Below are 18,192 nucleotides of genomic sequence, written 5' to 3'. Positions count from 1 at the left end.
TATATTTTGAAAGTATCTAATTAATAATTAACAAAATGTATAATTGTGAGTGTAATTTGTAATTATAAATATATATTATATTAAGAAAAGTTATAATTTTAATGATATGGATCAGTCCCTCGCCGTGTGTTACTCATATGACACCAATCATTAGCATCTATTGTCACTGCCTCTTCTTCAACTGTAGCCATAAAGTGAATAATTACAAACAACTGATATATATTCTTGCTTCATCCTCATTTTCCATACTAACATTTCCTATTGATAACATATCCTATTGAAAGCATTCTGCATTATTAATGTGATGAAAGCCTCTGTCTATTCATGTTTTAATTTAGTACCATGAACAAGGTATGAAACTAGGGTTTTGAATGGCTTTTACTTTTCAATCTCCTGCAGCTCAATACATAGCGATCGAGGACAAATAACCTGCAGAAAGTGGTTACTTTAAGGTACGCTCGATATGTTGGTTTTATTATTGTTGTTTGGATTGGTATTTTTAGTTTTAGTCTTACAAATATTGGCATTGGACGAAGTTTGTGTTTTTGTTCCATACCTATTCCTATACTTTCCTCGCTCACTGTGTACACTTCCTTCTATTTGCATATGATGCCACTGATAATGATGATAGTCATAGACATAATTCACTGTGGAACATCTAGTGTTCCACTCTGCAGTTTCTGCATTTGATGATCCCTCTCCCATTAGGACAAAGTTATTTCTAATAAGCTGCTCTTCATTATTGGTTCAACAATTCCATATTTTTTGAACAGACACATTTAATAACTTAATTGGAAAAAATATGCACAAAGATTAACGAAAAGAACAATAGGCTCTGGCTTTGAGAGAGCCCACAAGCCATTTCAAAAACTATACGAAATTGAAATAACCAAGGAAGTGCTGGTTTTCTGATAAGAGCAGAGGGGAGTGGGGAAAGAAGAGAAGGGGGAGAATGGGCCCTACTTCGAGGGAAGGCAGCCTCCTAAGGAAATATAGAGAGAGAGAGAGAGAGTTACGTAAACCTTTTGCATGCCTTCTTTATTATTTATTCAAGTATTTATACACTGCGAGGGTGGTTACATTGTGCCTCTTTAACCGAATAACGGTCTTAACTAATTTGGTAACTACCCTAACTACTTTGGTAACTAATTGTTTGAGCCTTCTTCCTTGAGTCATGTCTCGTAGTCATTCAAGTAGCAGGGTCTTGATGTGGTACGTTTGGGCTTTGTCTTTGTAGTTGTGGGCTCATTCTTGGTATCTTCCTGGCTACTGTTATCAATACCGTCGCCCGCGAGGACCACCTCGTCCTCGAGGTGGTAATTGTTACGTACTTCTGACCATGGCTCCCAGGTAGTGTCCTCAGGGGGTTGGCCCGTCCACTGTACGAGGACGAGTTTGTTTGGCGGAGATGATGATGTATCGAGTTTAGAGTCCAGAATACACAAGGGACGTGGGACAGGCTGATGGGTTATGAATTCCAATGGCCAAGTATCTTGCCGGGGTGGTGGAGGGCCGTGATGCTCGCGTAGTAACGAATAGTGGAAGACGGGGTGGATCCTTGCCGCCTCGGGTAGTTCCAGCTTATACGAGACGTGTCCTACGCGTTCAATTATCTGGAATGGCCCAAAGTACCTCTTAGATAGTTTTGGGTGTATGGGACCTGCTACGAAGCGTTGCCTGAAGGGGCGCAATTTAACATAGACCCATTGGCCGACATTGTAGTTGACGTCACGGCGGTGTTTGTCTGCCGCCTTCTTCATGGAATTCTGTGCTTTCTGAAGACGGTGTTGCAGCTTTCGGTGGATTTCTTGTCGTGAGTGGAGCATGGAGTCGACAGCGTCGTTGGTAGAAGCTCCTGGAAGGTACTGAGGAAGTGTGGTGGGCGGTTTGCCGTAGATGACCTCGAATGGTGTCATTCCTGAGCTGGAGTGAATGGAGGTGTTATAACACCATTCCTCCATTGTTAGGTAGCGATACCAGGTAGCGGGTTGATTGTGAACGAATGACCTCAGGTATTGCTCAAGAACTCGATTCATTACCTCGGTTTGACCATCGGATTGGGGATGGTAAGCCGTACTCATGCGGAGTCGTGTCCCACTGAGTCGAAAAAGCTCACGCCAGAAAGAGCTTAGGAAGATCGGGTCCCTATCGGAAACAATACTCTTTGGGAACCCGTGGTGCTTACAGACGATATCTATGAACAAGGAAGCAACCTTGAAGGTAGAATGGTTTGTCGGGAGAGCGCCAAGGTGGACCCCCTTCGAATATCTGTCTACAACAACCAGAATAACAGTATAACCGTGAGAGGAGGGTAGTTGGGTTATGAAATCCATCGAGATGTCTTCCCAGACTCCGGTGGGTGGTGGAAGAGGTTGAAGAAGTCCGGCAGGGCGTTGTGTGGTGGACTTTGTTTGTTGACAAATGGTGCATTCCTTAACGAAGCGCTTAATATCCTTTCGTAGTGAGGGCCAGAAGAAGTTGGACTCTAATCGGTGAGTGGTTTTAGTCACCCCAAGATGTCCTCCTAACGGAGTGGAGTGAAACTCGAGCATGAGGTTGGGTATTGATGGGTGATCATTATTGAGCCAAATGCGATTCTTGAAGAGGATGAGTCCCTGGTGAATACGATAGTCAGGATAGTCATGAGGTTTGTCACGGACCTTAGTGAGCAGTTCCTGGAATGCGTTGCTGGAAAGGAGAGTGTTGCGTAAGTCATGCATGAAGTCAAGGTGAGGAACTGATAATAGGAGGAACTGGCCGGAGGGAGATGACCGGGATAGGGCATCCGCGACTGCGTTTGAAGATCCTTTCTTGTACTGTATCGTGTAGTCGAAGCCTAGGAGCTTAGAAAGATAGTAGTGTTGCTCAGGTGTTTGGATCACCTGAGACATGAGCTCGCGGAGGCTTTGATGATCGGTAAAAATGGTGAAGGGATGGCCCAGAAGGTACTGGCGCCATTTGCGGACTGCTGCCACTATTGCATGAAGTTCTCTGACGTAAGCGGAGGCATGAATCATTCGTGGGCCAAATTGTTTACTGAAGAATGCAAGAGGATGGCCCTTCTGCATTAGAACTGCTCCCATGCCGGTACCGGAGGCGTCGGTTTCTATCGTAAATGGTTCATTGAAATCGAGTAATGCGAGGACGGGGGCAGATGTCATTGCTGTCTTCAGTTTCTCAAATGCAGATTGAGCGTCCAGAGACCATTCGAAAGCATCTTTGGTGAAGAGAGAAGTGAGAGGGGCCGCGATCATAGCATAGTTTTGAATGAATTTTCTATAAAAACCTGTAAGTCCTAGGAAGGACCTGAGTTCCTTAGCTGATGACGGTGTAGGCCACTGCACCATGGCTTGGATTTTGGACGGTTCCGGCTTGACTCCTTGGCCCGATACGATGTGCCCTAGATACTCTATTTGCTTCTGAGCAAAAAGGCATTTCGTCTTTTTGAGGTAATACTGGCCCTGTAGTAGCGTTCGGAAGACGAGCTCGAGATGGTGTAGATGTAAGGCTAACGTTCTGCTATATATCAATATATCATAAAAAAATACAGCTGCAAATTTTCGCAAAAATGGCGTTAGCAAGGTATTCATTGCTGCCTGAAAGGTGGACGGTGCATTACACAATCCAAAGGGCATCACACGATATTCGTAGTGCCCTTGGTGTGTCCGGAACGCAGTCTTTTCCACATCTGGGCCATGCATAAGTATTTGATGAAACCCTTGCCGGAGGTCGAGTTTAGAAAACCAAGTCGCACTTCCTAACTCATCCAGAAGCTCGTCGATCGTGGGAATCGGAAAACGATCACGAACTGTAGCTGCGTTTAAAGCTCGGTAATCGACACACATTCTCCAGGTTCCGTCTTTTTTTTTAACTAGTAGTACCGGTGATGAGTAGGGACTCATGCTAGGTTGGATTAAGCCGGATTCGAGGAGCTCCGAGACTTGCTTTTCAATCTCCGATTTCTGGAACTGTGGGTAACGATAGGGCCGTACATTGATTGGGGGGGTGTTAGGGAGAAGTGTTATGTGGTGGACGATTGATCGCGGGGGAGGAAGGGAGGAGGGTTGCTGGAAAAGGTTATGGAACTGGGTGAGAAGAGCCTGGACTGCTGGTATCGGGTGGGGAAGATGAAGTAGTGGGTCGGGTTGTGGGTTGGGTATCACCTTTAAATGAAAAAGTGCTAAAGCGGCTCCGGTTTGTAGTAACCGTTTTACTTGAGGGGCTGAGATTGGTGTTGGCCCAGTAGAGACATCAGCGTGTAATTCAATGGGCTGGCCCATATGGGTGAACTTCATGGAAAACGTGGTGTAATCAGTAATGATGGGCCCAAACTGCTTTAACCATTCTATGCCCAATACGACATCGGCCCCACTGATAGGCAGCAAATGGAACGTGACCAGAAAGTGATGGTCCTGTAAGAGGAGTGAAATATCATGGCAAACTTGGTCACACTTGAGGACAGATCCATTACCTACTAGGACATTTAGTGGGTTTGTTGGTTGAGTCTTTAGTCGAAGGAACTGGGCAAGTCGGGGCTGAAGGAAGTTATGAGTACTTCCGCTATCTATGAGAATGGTGAGGGGAGAGTGGTTGATGATTCCGACAAGCCGAAAAGTCTCGGAGGAGGGAAGGCCGGAGAGGGCGTGAAGGCTCACGTGAGGAGGAGTTAATTCTGAGGTTGAGTCAAGGTCAGGGGGACATGCTGGTGTTGGTTCTGGGAGTGGGAGTAAGGGGGGTTCAGAGATGGGTTCATCTGATGTCGGAGAAAGGTTATCGGCGATGAACAGAAGGACACGTCCTTTACATCTGTGGGTGGAGCTCCATTTTTCCTCACAATTGTAACAGAGACCCTTTTCCCGACGGAGAGCCATTTCATCTGGGGTTCTCTGAACATACGTAGAGTGTGGTTTTCGGGTAGGAGGAGCGTATGATGCTGACGGAGTATTGTGGTTTCGTGGTGGAGCTTGTCGGCGATCACGAAGCTTATCTTCTTGCAACTTGGCTAAAGCCATTGCTTGTGGGAGTGAAATGGGTTGGAGAGCCAGAACTTCTCTCCGTATGTCCTGTGTTAAGCCTGAAACAAAACAACTTAACAGGAAAGGTGGTGGTAAGCCAATAACACGGTTAGCTAACCGTTCAAACTCCGTTAAGTACTCATTGACTGTGCCTCGTTGCGTAAGCTTGAATAAAGCTCCTTTTGGGTCATCATAATAGGAGGGTGCGAACCTGGACTCGAGGGCCTGTAGGAAGCCGGACCATGAAGTAATAAAACCATTCCTGAACATCCATTGGTACCAGCTCAACGCGGCACCATCAAGGTAAAAGGAGGCAACTATTATTCGTTCTTCTTCCGGAGTGTTTTGGTACTCGAAAAGCTGAGAGATCTTGAAGATCCACCCCATAGGATCACGGCCATCGAACCTAGGAACGTCCAGCTTGACAGAGTTGCGCTGGTGGAAATGAGAGGAAGACCCATGGTGTTCCCTTGCTGGAGACCGTAGGTGGAGATGATCGAGGAGCGTGTCGACCTTGCTGGAGAGTTCTGAGTATTTATCAAAGAGGTCGGCATGTTTATCTAGAAGAGTGGCTTGGCTGTTGGAGAGACGATTAATGGCCTCCTCGAGCCTATCGGTACTGGTTTTCCTAGTCGCGTGGTCGGCCATGGCAGACGTAGCGGCGGCAGGTCGGACCAGTGATAAGAGCAGAGGGGAGTGGGGAAAGAAGAGAAGGGGGAGAATGGGCCCTACTTCGAGGGAAGGCAGCCTCCTAAGGAAATATAGAGAGAGAGAGAGAGTTACGTAAACCTTTTGCATGCCTTCTTTATTATTTATTCAAGTATTTATACACTGCGAGGGTGGTTACATTGTGCCTCTTTAACCGAATAACGGTCTTAACTAATTTGGTAACTACCGTAACTACTTTGGTAACTAATTGTTTGAGCCTTCTTCCTTGAGTCATGTCTCGTAGTCATTCAAGTAGCAGGGTCTTGATGTGGTACGTTTGGGCTTTGTCTTTGTAGTTGTGGGCTCATTCTTGGTATCTTCCTGGCTACTGTTATCATTTTCCATTTTTTTTAAGATAGTCTTCTAGAAAATTGAAGCAAACCAAGGACCTCTTTCAGAAATTCCTCTTTCTTGTTGATTGTGTCCTGATGCAGACCCTTTACTCCATAATGTGGGGGATATCAAGGTTACACTTGTAGACTTTCCCATATCCTCCTTCACCAATTATCAAGTCCTAAGCAAAAAAGTTCGATGCTAGCTTCATTTCATCCATGCTGTACTTTCTGTATCTGCTGTCATTTGAGACCAATGTATCCACAACTGAAAAAGTATATTTTGGAGAATAAAAAGAGTAGCGCTATTAATTATAACACATGGTCATAGTATTTTGCAACTCCAGAACAGCTGGAGAATAAAAAGTATAATTTGGTGGATGTGAGATGACAGACATAATATCTGATGTGAGATGGCAGTGTGTGAGAGAGAGAGGGGTGGTGGCAGTTTTAGGATGAGTCTAATCTCGTGGTCAGCGTCTAATCCAAATTTAATTTTCATTGTAATCCGCACTCACGATAACTAAGGCTAAGTCCGTTAAATATTACTATTCAAAAATTATTTTAGAACTTTCACGCACGTTTTTCTTGTTTTTTATTTTTAATATGCTATAGCTGTGTTTCTTGTGTTTATTTTTCTTCAAAATAAAATTTAAATAATTATTCTCCCTCTTTCCTTAAACGTAAAACTCTTTCAAATTAATTCAGATTGGTTAAAAAAATTATTTAATTTACATCATCGTATTAAATTTATCTATTATTTATAACAGTATTTTATAATTATTAATTTTTATCCTTTTAAACACTTAGTTACTTTTTATTAATTTTTAAAGTGAGAATAATTAAATAAAGATATGTAAAAAAAAATAATGCATCTGAATTTTTTTAAAAAATCTTATAAAAAATAAATAAATTTTTATACTTCCACTAGCAAGAACATCTCATCAAATGAATTGTTCCTCACTGCAGTGTCCAGCAGCCTGTGCATCCTTGGTGAGAAAAACCTGAACTCAAAAGTTAAAATAATCTAGGCAACAATTACACTCATGAACACCCCAAGTTATTGAGCATAGGTGGCAGATTACGTGGGGTGTGGTAATTTTCTGATGGAAGCATTGATGAAAGTTAGATGTTCTCCATTCTCAACTTCTTTTCCTAATGTAATCCACCAACTTGTTTCCCTGCTAGCATAACAACATTTATTATCCCTGATCCTAACCATGATTAAGAAGTGCAGTCCAAAATATTTGGTATCTGCGCAGAAAAAATATATAGAAAAAATAATCATAACGTGTAAAGAACCTTGTCACTATCAATGATGTAAATACGAGAAACAATGTGATTAGGAAACAAATGAATGAGATCTTATAGAATACATATCAGCAAAGTAAGCCAGAAAATGAGGAAGGATTTACTTGCCTCTTTTTAGCTGGCCCTTGTGCTTGCACCTAATGTGGATGGCTGGGTCCCATCCTTGAAGTACTAAGATACATAACTCTCCTTAATCCGCTTGTAATTTCGTCGTTTTTTTTATTCTCCTCCTGTAATATATATAAAAAAACAGTGAGGACTGGATTTTCAATGGAATTCCAAAGGACTATAAAATTCTTTATATGAAGTTAGACTAGAGGAAATAAAAGAACAACATAGAGGAACTCGTATGTGTAGGATCAATTCCTGCCACACATTTATAGCAAAAGCTTAAGCTATTATTTCTTTATTGCTTTATACAACTGCATCAAACAAATACAGAAACATCCTAATATTTTTTTCCCAAAATTCAACAGAGATTCATCCTAGTAAGTGAAGAACCGTATCAACATTCACCCAGAAAAACCCAGAACATCAAAGAACATTCATCCTTTTCTAGATTTTATTAAAATTGTTGACATTAATATTTTCACACAAAAATATTTGGACATCCTCCTTATGATCTTAAGAACACAAAAAAAAATTGTCTCTCCAAAAATCATCAGAGAAAAACAATGATCGATCCAGAGCACGAACATCCTCACTGGACATGCAGAGAATGAACATATGGTTCAATCCATATGGTTTAATTAGACTGTCTATAACAATTCAATAACAATATACATTGGGCAGGCAAGAGCATACTGTTAAATCATTTGTTTGGTACCAACTTCAAAGAGATGAATGCTTTTAAGGGAAGGTATGATGTTGCAATTCTGACATGTCACACTATCCCTTCTAAACTAACTGGGTAATGACCTGATGTATATGCTTGTTTTCAGGTCTCAAACAACCAAACGAATCTGGATGGCTAGATGTGCTGGCAATGAGCCAGCTGCAAATAAGCCACTTTTGAATCATGGTTGCTATTAACAAATTGAATCCCGAAAGTATGCAGGGCCTTGGAGAGTGCCTTTGAGAGGGCATTTCATCTCTCTGTTGAATTCAATTCAATTGCCTCTGTTTCAAATCCAAGTTGGGTATTCGCAGCCACTCCAGCACCAGAATGGAAGGGAGTAACACCATTGTGCCGAGTATTGTTGTCTATGTCATTGTTCCCAACAAAGAAGCAGGTCCTATGATTGCCGAGTTTGGTTGTTTGGGTTTTTGAATTGTTGGTTCTTTGATTTTGACGCATGTTGGTGGTTGTGCAGGTAAGAAGTTGACTGGAAGCATCGTCAAAGAGAAGCTTGCTGCTTGTGTGAACAGGGTACCGGGTGAGAATTTCTCACTACCCAACTTTGTGTATACTAGTAATATTTGTTGTAATGGTATTGGTACTTATAGAAATCCCATTATTGTAACAATTCATTATTGTGATTTGTCCCTGGATTAGATTTGATAAATAAATGATTCTGGAGAGCGAGGATGAACCACAATGTATGGTTAACTTTGCATAATTATAAGACTATTAAGATTTGAGTGTTGAGGTGTGATCTTCCATCTTGGTTTAAAAATTTCGCTAGTACTATGGGAATATGGGCTACTTTGTTTGCATCTATCTCTGCAAGGTGGCACAGGAAATACTCTAGCCATGTGGACATGTCAGGCAAAGTTTGAGAGCTTTCTTAAACGCCCTCCATTTTTTTGGACTTTATGTTCACCTGAATCACTAAAACGAATGTGATTTTATTAGTTGATTGGTCAAATTGAAAATCTTTTGGAACCTTTTTTTTATTAATCCATTAGTGAAACGTGATTGCTATATTGGAACCTATGGATATATCTACCAGATGCATTGTTAGAAGTCAGAACTACTTTTTGCATTCGTTGTATGTAACTAAGACTTGAATGAATCCCCTTACTTGACATATATCTTCACTCTGGGCTTATATACTTGTTTCGCTTATGGTGTGTGTGACCATGTCCCACCACTGCCATTGTTCTGGTAGGGTGGAAAGGATTGAGTTTGAGACAGTCTTGGGTCAATTTTTTTTCTCACCAAGTTAATTATGAGTAAATTTGGATGAACTTCAGTTGTAAATATTTATAGAAGAAGAAAAAAATTGAATTAAGGAAGTAAAATGAATCAAACTTATCTCAAAAGTTAAAATCAAACTAATACATCTCAACTTTTTCAGAAGCTCACTTGTTTAATTTCTTCATAAGTTAGGATACATCAATTTGTCCTAACTTACAAGAGAAATTTAATTCATTTTACCTAGTTGATTCTTTTTATTTCCTTCTTTTGTAAGTGCTTATTGAGAAATTATCCAAACTAGCTCTATGTAGGTTGCATCTCATGTTTGACTCTTAAAAGCCCAATGTATTATGTCTTCTGCAGGTATTGGATCAGTGTACCAGTGAGAGGGAAAGGTATATCCTACAATTCCTCCATTGACAAAGAATGTTGTTTGAATACTAAATCATTAGTAGTAACAGAAACTTTTATTTTAAAATTTTTCATTATAACATTAGAAATTCTTATTTTCTAGCATGCATTATGGCTCTTATGAACTTGTTTAAGAAAATTAATTTGAAAGTTTTGTTGTCGTTTGATTTTGGCAGATTTGTGTTGCAAACTGTGAAGCACACTCTAACATGGACTCGGACACTCCAACACAACTAATGCCTACAATATAGAACACTGCCACATACAAAAATAGAGAGAGGGGGTGGGAGGGAGAAACTCAAATGAAATGAAATATGAGTAACATAAAAGATCTATATTGATAATCAATATTTTTATATTCAACTTTTTCCTATGATAATGAGTCTCGCAAAAGAATGTTAAAATACATTATGTTACAATGTAAGCACTTAGTTTCCTAACAAAAAATCCCAAAGCAAGATCAAATTATCATATATATAAGAAAGTAATACACTTTTTCCAGCCAATCTTGCCAAGTTTTACATCTTTTTCTATGATAATGAGCCTCAAAAAAGAATTAGAGGCATTATTTTCAATATTTTATATTATATTTCAAACTGACTTTTCTAAAAGTTAAAAAGTAAATATTAATGTTAAATTGTTATATGCCTCCATTCTTATGAAGGTGTCCAAACAAGTGTCCAAAATATATGGAGGTTGTTGTTCAAGTGTGAGTTGACAAAAAATATTTTTTTTAATAAGTCACTTAATGAAGAGTGTCCAACATGTGTTGAATATGTGTTAGTGTCGAAACATGTTTGATACTGCAGCACTTTAAATGAGAGACAATGAGAGAGGTGTCTCTGCTTCATAGATTTCTAATTGACAGATCCAAATTGCTAGTGTTTAATAATGTTTTCATAATAACATTAAAAGTTCTTATTCTAGCATGCATTAAGGCTCTTGTTTTATTTGAAAGTATTTTTATAGCCTGATTTTGCCAACTTTGTGTTGCAAATTGACAGATCCAAACTGATTCTGAGGAACTTCTTATTATCAAGACTAGGCAATCCCTTCTGGAGGCATTGATAGAGCATGTCAAAACTAATCATGAATATGAGTAAGGCCAATACATCTAGTAAATAGCCTGGCAATAAAATTTAACTCTGCTTCATAGAATGTGAAGTTTGAGTTGTAATTTACTATTTGATCCTAAAAGAAAGCTTGGTGGAAGGAATTCTTAAACCATATATCTGCTAAGATTCAAGAACTTAGGCATTAAATCCATGTAAATGAACTAAAATGTAATTATGGAAAACTATACTGCATTCACATGCTTCTTACCTCTTGTCTTTTTTCAGTGTGCCAGAGTTGATCTCCTTACCCATCACTGGAGGCAATCTTAAATATTTAGAGTGGATTAAAGAGAGCACAAGGGACTGACTATCAAGTTTATAGCCCGAGGTGTGGTTTCTAGAGTTCTTCTGCTCGTGTGTTAAATAAAGTCAGTTTGTCATCTATGTAACTAGGCAATGATAATATTATATACAGGATGATGATTGGTCTTGTATTACTGCTAATGGCTCTGTTTGTGCCTAAATTTTTTCTCGTTTTTTGCAGTCTTCAAAATTGTAAGGACATGCTTGTTACGTGCCAAGTATGTTTTTTCCCTTTAACAAATAATGTTGTTTGCTTTTGCTTGAAAATCTTGAACTAATGTTATTAAGGGAAGCGTACTTTAGTTATAATTTTTCTGTTAACTTTGTCAGTATACACCCACAAACAATGGTTATGATTGATGTGGGATAGAAGAATGCCCATATACAAGTTAGAGATTAGAGATAATTCACATAGCAGACTTTAAGCTGTTGGACTTGAGTAACATTACTAGCTTGCCCCAAAGTTTTGCATATAGGTTGATTTGTACCTTTTTATTAATTTCCTAAAAACGTTTCCTGCATCATTGTATATTCCAGAATGAAGTTGAGGCTACAAAATCTGAGATTCAGAAGTGGCATTCTTCATTTCAAAATTAATGTTGTTGTTGTTGGTGTTATTATTATTTTGCTTAACAAAATCAATATAAATGTTACTAATTTATAATCTTGTCGTGATTTGAATGTGTTCTTTGAAAGAAATACATGACTTATTATGTGTATAGCATATCATGTGAGTACTCTTTCTTATTGTTACAAATAAGAATAATAAACATAGACCATAAGATCATATTTGAATGGTCAAGATTCATGCACATGACTTTTTTAAGTGTTCATATGACGACTAACATTCTAACTAGAGGATTTATTTGAAATAAGTTTTTAACATATGTGCATGGGATTTTGATCCATGTTTTGTTTACTGCTGATGAATTCTTATTCTTGTTTTTGTAATTAGCTTCAAAGTATGAACCAGATGGTCGAGTAATCCTGGTTGAATTTGAAACACTTTGTTTATTGGGGATCTGAATGTCAGGTGACTAATCTCCATTTTTGTTTGGGTTTAGGGATATCATTAGTTCTGCCTCCTTTGTTTGGCAACATACTTCATCTCTAGCATTCTTTTGCCATTAAGTTCTGGTTATGAGTCAAGCTCATTTGTTGGTTTCATGATTTCGTCTAGCTTTGTTACGAGCCATGTGATGAACAAAACAAAAATCAATCAGTTTGAGAGAACTGCTAAGATTTATGTTTTATTTTAATTTTATGTAATTATATGCATTATATGAAACTAATTCATTGACGCTATACTTCTGATTAACTTTTACATGTAGTTTTACCTAACCCAGAAGCATAATTTTTCTGTAGTTGTTAGTGTCACAAGCTTTGGCTTCTTTATAACTTTAGTATCTCATACCAGAGAGGATTGTTTTGGATGTTGCATGAATTTTTCTGAGTTTTGATCAAGCTCTATGTTTTTATAGCAGTGTGATTGTGTCTACTATTGCATCTACACTTTCTAAAATGGAGCTTTATACATATATTCATTGTGTGCAGCAATGAAAAGATCGATGTGAGTCATCCATACTTTTTCAGTGCGGCAAAACTCAATGGTTATATTCCTCCAAATAAAGAGGTCTTAGCACTTTTCTCTTGAAGTTCCCTTTAAAATAGAATCATTCCTTTTAATTTCAATAGTAGATTTATCTCCTTAAAGCTTAAGCTATTAAGTGGAGACCATGAATGATTTTAGGAGAGAATATATAGTTGAAATTTGGTTGGAGAAAATGTTTTTATTTGATTAGCCTTGTTGTTTCTCCTAGTGTTTTTATTTAATAGGTATAGGGTATGCTGACAAAGTACCAAACATCTAGACATAAGTTGTTGAAGAAATCCGTGGATATGTGGCTTTAAATGTAAACCTTCATTTTATTTGGACATTGCAGGTAGTGAAACTGTGGCAAGGGAAAAGATATAATGGAATAAGTCATAGGAGACAGGAAGACCAGCAAGGACCATTAGGTTATCAATCCCTTTACATGATGCTCAATAATTTTTGCCTCTACCAACTTCATTATGCTTTTCTAAGATTGGGATAGGAGATTTTGAGCAACCAAACACTCGTGTTATACATATGGTTAGCTGTAATAATTTTATTTCAATAAAAATTTTGCAGGTGTAAGCTGCCATATAATTATGCATAATGATTTCAGTTGTATGGCATAATTTTTTATAGTATATTAATTTCATTGTAGAATTTTGATCAGGGTAGTATAATTTCATTGTTGAATTAAGTCTCATATGAGACATTAAGTATAATTATATTTGCACCTATAGTTACTGCCATTATTGAACAAAAAGCACAAAAAAAAATAATAATTCTACATTGGTTGATGATAAAAACGATGTAGAAAGTACGTCATTCTACATCGGTTATTAGAAAAATCGTCAAATATGATACTACTACGGTTTTGACAGCATGTGATGTAGAAAGTATGACATTCTACATCGGTTATAGGCACAACCGATGTAGAATGGTTTAGAAAGATTAACATTTTACGACGGTTCGATGCTAATAATCGATGTAGAATGTTCACTATTGTACGACAGGTTTTACAAGACACCTGTCTTCAAACATGAGGTATTCTACATCGGTCAAATAATCGTCGTTGTAGGACGCGTGACTTTCAACATCATCTGCTACGATGACGCGTCATAACCGATGTAGAATAGTGAAAAGAACTGATGTAGAAAGGCTATTTTCTAGTAGTGCTAAGATCAAAATGTTTAGACTTTTAGAGGTTAAAACAATAAACAATGTCTAGGAATTGAAGGTAGAGAATAAAGCTAAGTAAAATATGGGAAAAGATGCTTGAGCAACTGAATTCAGTAAATGAAACTAAGTTGGGAGCCTCAAAGATTAGAGTAGACTAGTTGCTGAACACTATGTCTCATTTTCTGTTGCTTATTAGACCTATTCTAGGTAATTTTGTCCTTCATGAACACTTTTAATTTGTATGTTGCAGTCAATACATTAAAGAAGGATGAGAAACTAAATGCAACAAATACATTTAGTTGAGAAACTTAAAGATTAAAGATGAACTAAAATTAATGAAAGCTATTAAAGACATTAAATTAAAGCTAGATAAAGTAATTCATGACTCAAATAAGAAAATTGACATTAAAGTAATTCAGCTATCAATCTACTAGAAGTAAAATATTGAAAAATTCATGTTGGCAATGGTTCCCGAATATTGTAAGAATGACGGAGGAAATGAGTAATTGAAGCCAAAATTTGGCGTGCATCATGATGTCTGAATATGATTCCAAGCCCCGTGCCCATTCCTATCCTAAATGTTACATCAAAATTAGCTTTAGTCTCTATTCTCTATAAAAAGCTTGTTCCATTGTGACATTTATTTAGTTAAAAAAAATATGGTTCATAGATATCGACTTATTGGTGAATGAATGAATGAAGATATAACATCATAAATGTGGAAAAAAAAAAGAATAAAGAATTTGGTTCATATTTGTTTGGTAAAAAACAATCTAGTTCACAGAGAAGGAAAGGTTGTTTCTTCACCTAGCACAGAGCATGTTGGTAGAGAGAAGAGGTGGGGAGACAAAATGCTTCATGCAGAAGTTGAAAAGAAAAAAAATGATAAACTTGAGAGAAAAAAGGAAAGAAGAAAAAGAAAATATGAAGAAAGAAATGCGCTAATGGAGATTCAAAACTGTCTCTAAAAGCCTCCAAAATAAATGATATATAATTTTATCTTCCTATGAAGTTAGTAAAATGAAAATAAAAAATCAGAAACATAAGTGATAAAGACTTCTAACAAAAATCAGTAAATGTTGTATGCAATCGATTCAATGGTGTTAAAAGGACCTAGACATTTACATACTAATAAGAAATATTTTAAATCAAAATGCACCAAAACTAATTTCTACAAATTACTCGTAGTTTACTCCTATGTCCTAACTCCCTTGAATTTAAGTCATTACTTAAAAAAATCCCCTTTATTTTTAGAACTTGCATAAATTTTCCCAAACAGAGCATGTCATAGAAAGTTTGTACAAAATAAAGTTCAAGAAAAGTGAGAGTATTTTGAAACTCAAACCATATACTAGTAGACAGGAAAGACACTAAAGTTAGAGAATAAGCATAGTTTGTATTCCAATATTCAAAAAACTTAGCAAGTGCATGATTTTAGAAGGCCGAATAGGTTTACTCACACTTTCACCCATTGGATATTTAGCTTCTATGATAGGTAAACTCATCTTAACTACACCAACTCTTCATATTCATAGTGTATGTGCTACCATCCTGAAAAACCGTTGAAAACCATGCATGCATAAATTATAAAGCCAATATCATGAACTCACTTTAAAAAGTGGAATGAAAATACCAAGATGAGATGAAAGAACACATATAGGCATCATAAGAATAACAAAGAAAAATATTCTTAAGTTGAAGACTAATATATCAACAGAAAGTACGAGACATACATAAGCTTCTTTTTCACTTTGTTCTATAACAGAGAATCTACTATGGTACATGAATAATTCAATTAATATAGGTCAATAAAACTTAAACAACTAATCACGAATAAATGTTTTCAACTAAAATAAACTAAGCAGAAGGCACCTAAAGTGAGTTAGAAAGCAACATTTAATACCTAAGCACTAAAAAATTCCACCTAAACTTAAATTTGATTATGATCCATGATTTTACTTGTGAGTAGATAGGAAATTCTAATGGCTAAGCATTAAAAAAAATGAGACATTTTACCTATTTATCTAAATATACACTAATCACAAACTTTTTCTTTTGTCATTTTGTCTACCAATGCATGAAAAAATAGGTGTCAACTCCTTCCTTGTATGATTAGTATCCTACATAAAAAGCATAAAAAAATATAGAAAACATGATGAAAACATGATTAAAACAAAAACTAAAACTAAAAAACAGAAATAAAAACAATCAAAATAGACTAACAAAATAGAAGCCCCAATACATAAAAACTAAATTAACAAAAACTTTACTTAATTTTACAATATTAAAGGATGCATTTTCAGCTACCATTATAGTTCACAAGAAAGCAAGCATTTGGCAAAAAAATAAATATGAAAAAAGAAGTACATGTACAATAATACTGCATCAAACCATATCCATTGGATAAGTCACATATATATCAATTATCGCAACACATTCTCTTCTCTAACAAAACATACACTGATACAACTAACCAATGGTGTAAACTTGTTTGATCTTGTTTCAGGACAAAGCTGTTTAAATTGACATGTACTATTCTGTCTATTTTCACTTTTACCACACATGGTGTTCTTCCTTTTCAAACATGCTTTAGCAACAACTTCCTTGCATAAATTTTCATCATTGTCCATATCATGTTGAAATATGTGCAATATGCAAAATAGAATTGTGAAACAAATTGAAGCTGCAACATTGTTGTAAAAGGAAGTAAATAGGGCATAATAAAGGTAAGATTAATCACAAAACAACTTCAGAAATAAAAAGCCTGAATAAAAGTTAGTTTAACAATTATTTTTCAAGGTGATGTTCATGAGAGATGATAATTTTTGTTAAATTTGCTATGTTATTTACTCAATTTTTTATGAAACTTAGTTGAAAGACTATGTTATATGCCATTGGCTATGAAGATAAATGGCATACCTATTCAAAGTAGAAACCATTTCTTTTTTACTAATTCCAAGTTCAGTCCCTTCCGAGGACAACAATAGTTTTTGAAAGAATAATTAACATATGCTAGGTACTTGTCATGCAACTCAATGATTTTTGAAAGAAATTAAACTTAGATAATGAATTAGATAATTGTGTTGGTAATGTTTGTGTATTGGATAATAGTAGCAAGTGAGAGGAACAATATAGTAAGTTAAGTAATAATAAATTGTATAAATTGAGGTGAGAGGAACAAAATTCACACTACTATAATATTTGAACTATTATATGAATCTTAAAAACCTGTCTAATGTATAAGTTGAAAGAGAGTAAATGCTTATTATCTCAGTCTTGTTATTTTTTTTTCATCTCTTCTTGCTATGGATATGTTCTCCTACCTAAGTTCACAAAACATCCAAATTCAGAAAATAAAAACTCAGTTTCCCTAATGTGTGATCCCCATCGCTCAATACTATTTTCTAGTCTCATATTTGTCATCCTACTTTAAAGAGACACTTCAAAACTAGTCTTATTACTTCAATCTTGTTATTTTGCCCCCTCTCTTCCTTCTATTGATATGTTCTCCAAGCTGAAGGCACAAATCCTCCAAATTTAGAACTTAAAAACTCAATTTCCCAATGTGTGATTCGCTTTCCTCAATACTAATTTCTATTCTCGCATTAGTCATGCTACTTTCATTCCTTCCACTAATTCCTTTCGTCTTTGTCATCCTTAGTTGTTTTCGCAGGAGCATGGAGCATTCAAGTACAACATACTAAGCTACTCACTATAGATAAGTGTAAGTATAAATGACACATAGTTTAAGAGTGATGTAACCAACCAATACTATAGTTTGGCATTAGTGAAATACATTGTTAAGAAAGGACATAGTTAATCTTACAAGTTGGTTTTATTGCCATGGCTTGGTGTGATTCAAATACGATAAAATATAGACTTTATATCTTACAACAATATCAATAGAAAATCAAATGTATTGGAGATTATAATCCAACAACAAAACTTTGAATTAAAAGCTTTCACATTTTCAAGCTAACCTAGAGACAATAAATTTTTAAGTGTAACACCCTTAAATATAGACTTCTAAAATAACATGTTGATTTCCAATTTTCCATCCTTAAAGAAAAGATAGTCTCAAGTTCTCTTTATTATTAACTCAAAAGATTAGAAAAGATAGAGAAATTTTTTGCTGAAAATACAA

At 36.5% G+C, this 18,192-nt stretch overlaps 1 pseudogene; it reads left to right on the top strand.

Moving 5' to 3' along the window:
• The first annotated feature begins 230 nt into the window (after positions 1-230).
• Positions 231-13,535, top strand: LOC114418844 (annotated as a pseudogene).
• The last annotated feature ends 4,657 nt before the right edge of the window (positions 13,536-18,192 follow it).

Source organism: Glycine soja, chromosome 7 (genome assembly GCF_004193775.1).
Source record: "Glycine soja cultivar W05 chromosome 7, ASM419377v2, whole genome shotgun sequence".
Classification (NCBI taxonomy): domain Eukaryota; kingdom Viridiplantae; phylum Streptophyta; class Magnoliopsida; order Fabales; family Fabaceae; genus Glycine; species Glycine soja.
This window is presented reverse-complemented; position numbering and strand designations above follow the sequence as displayed.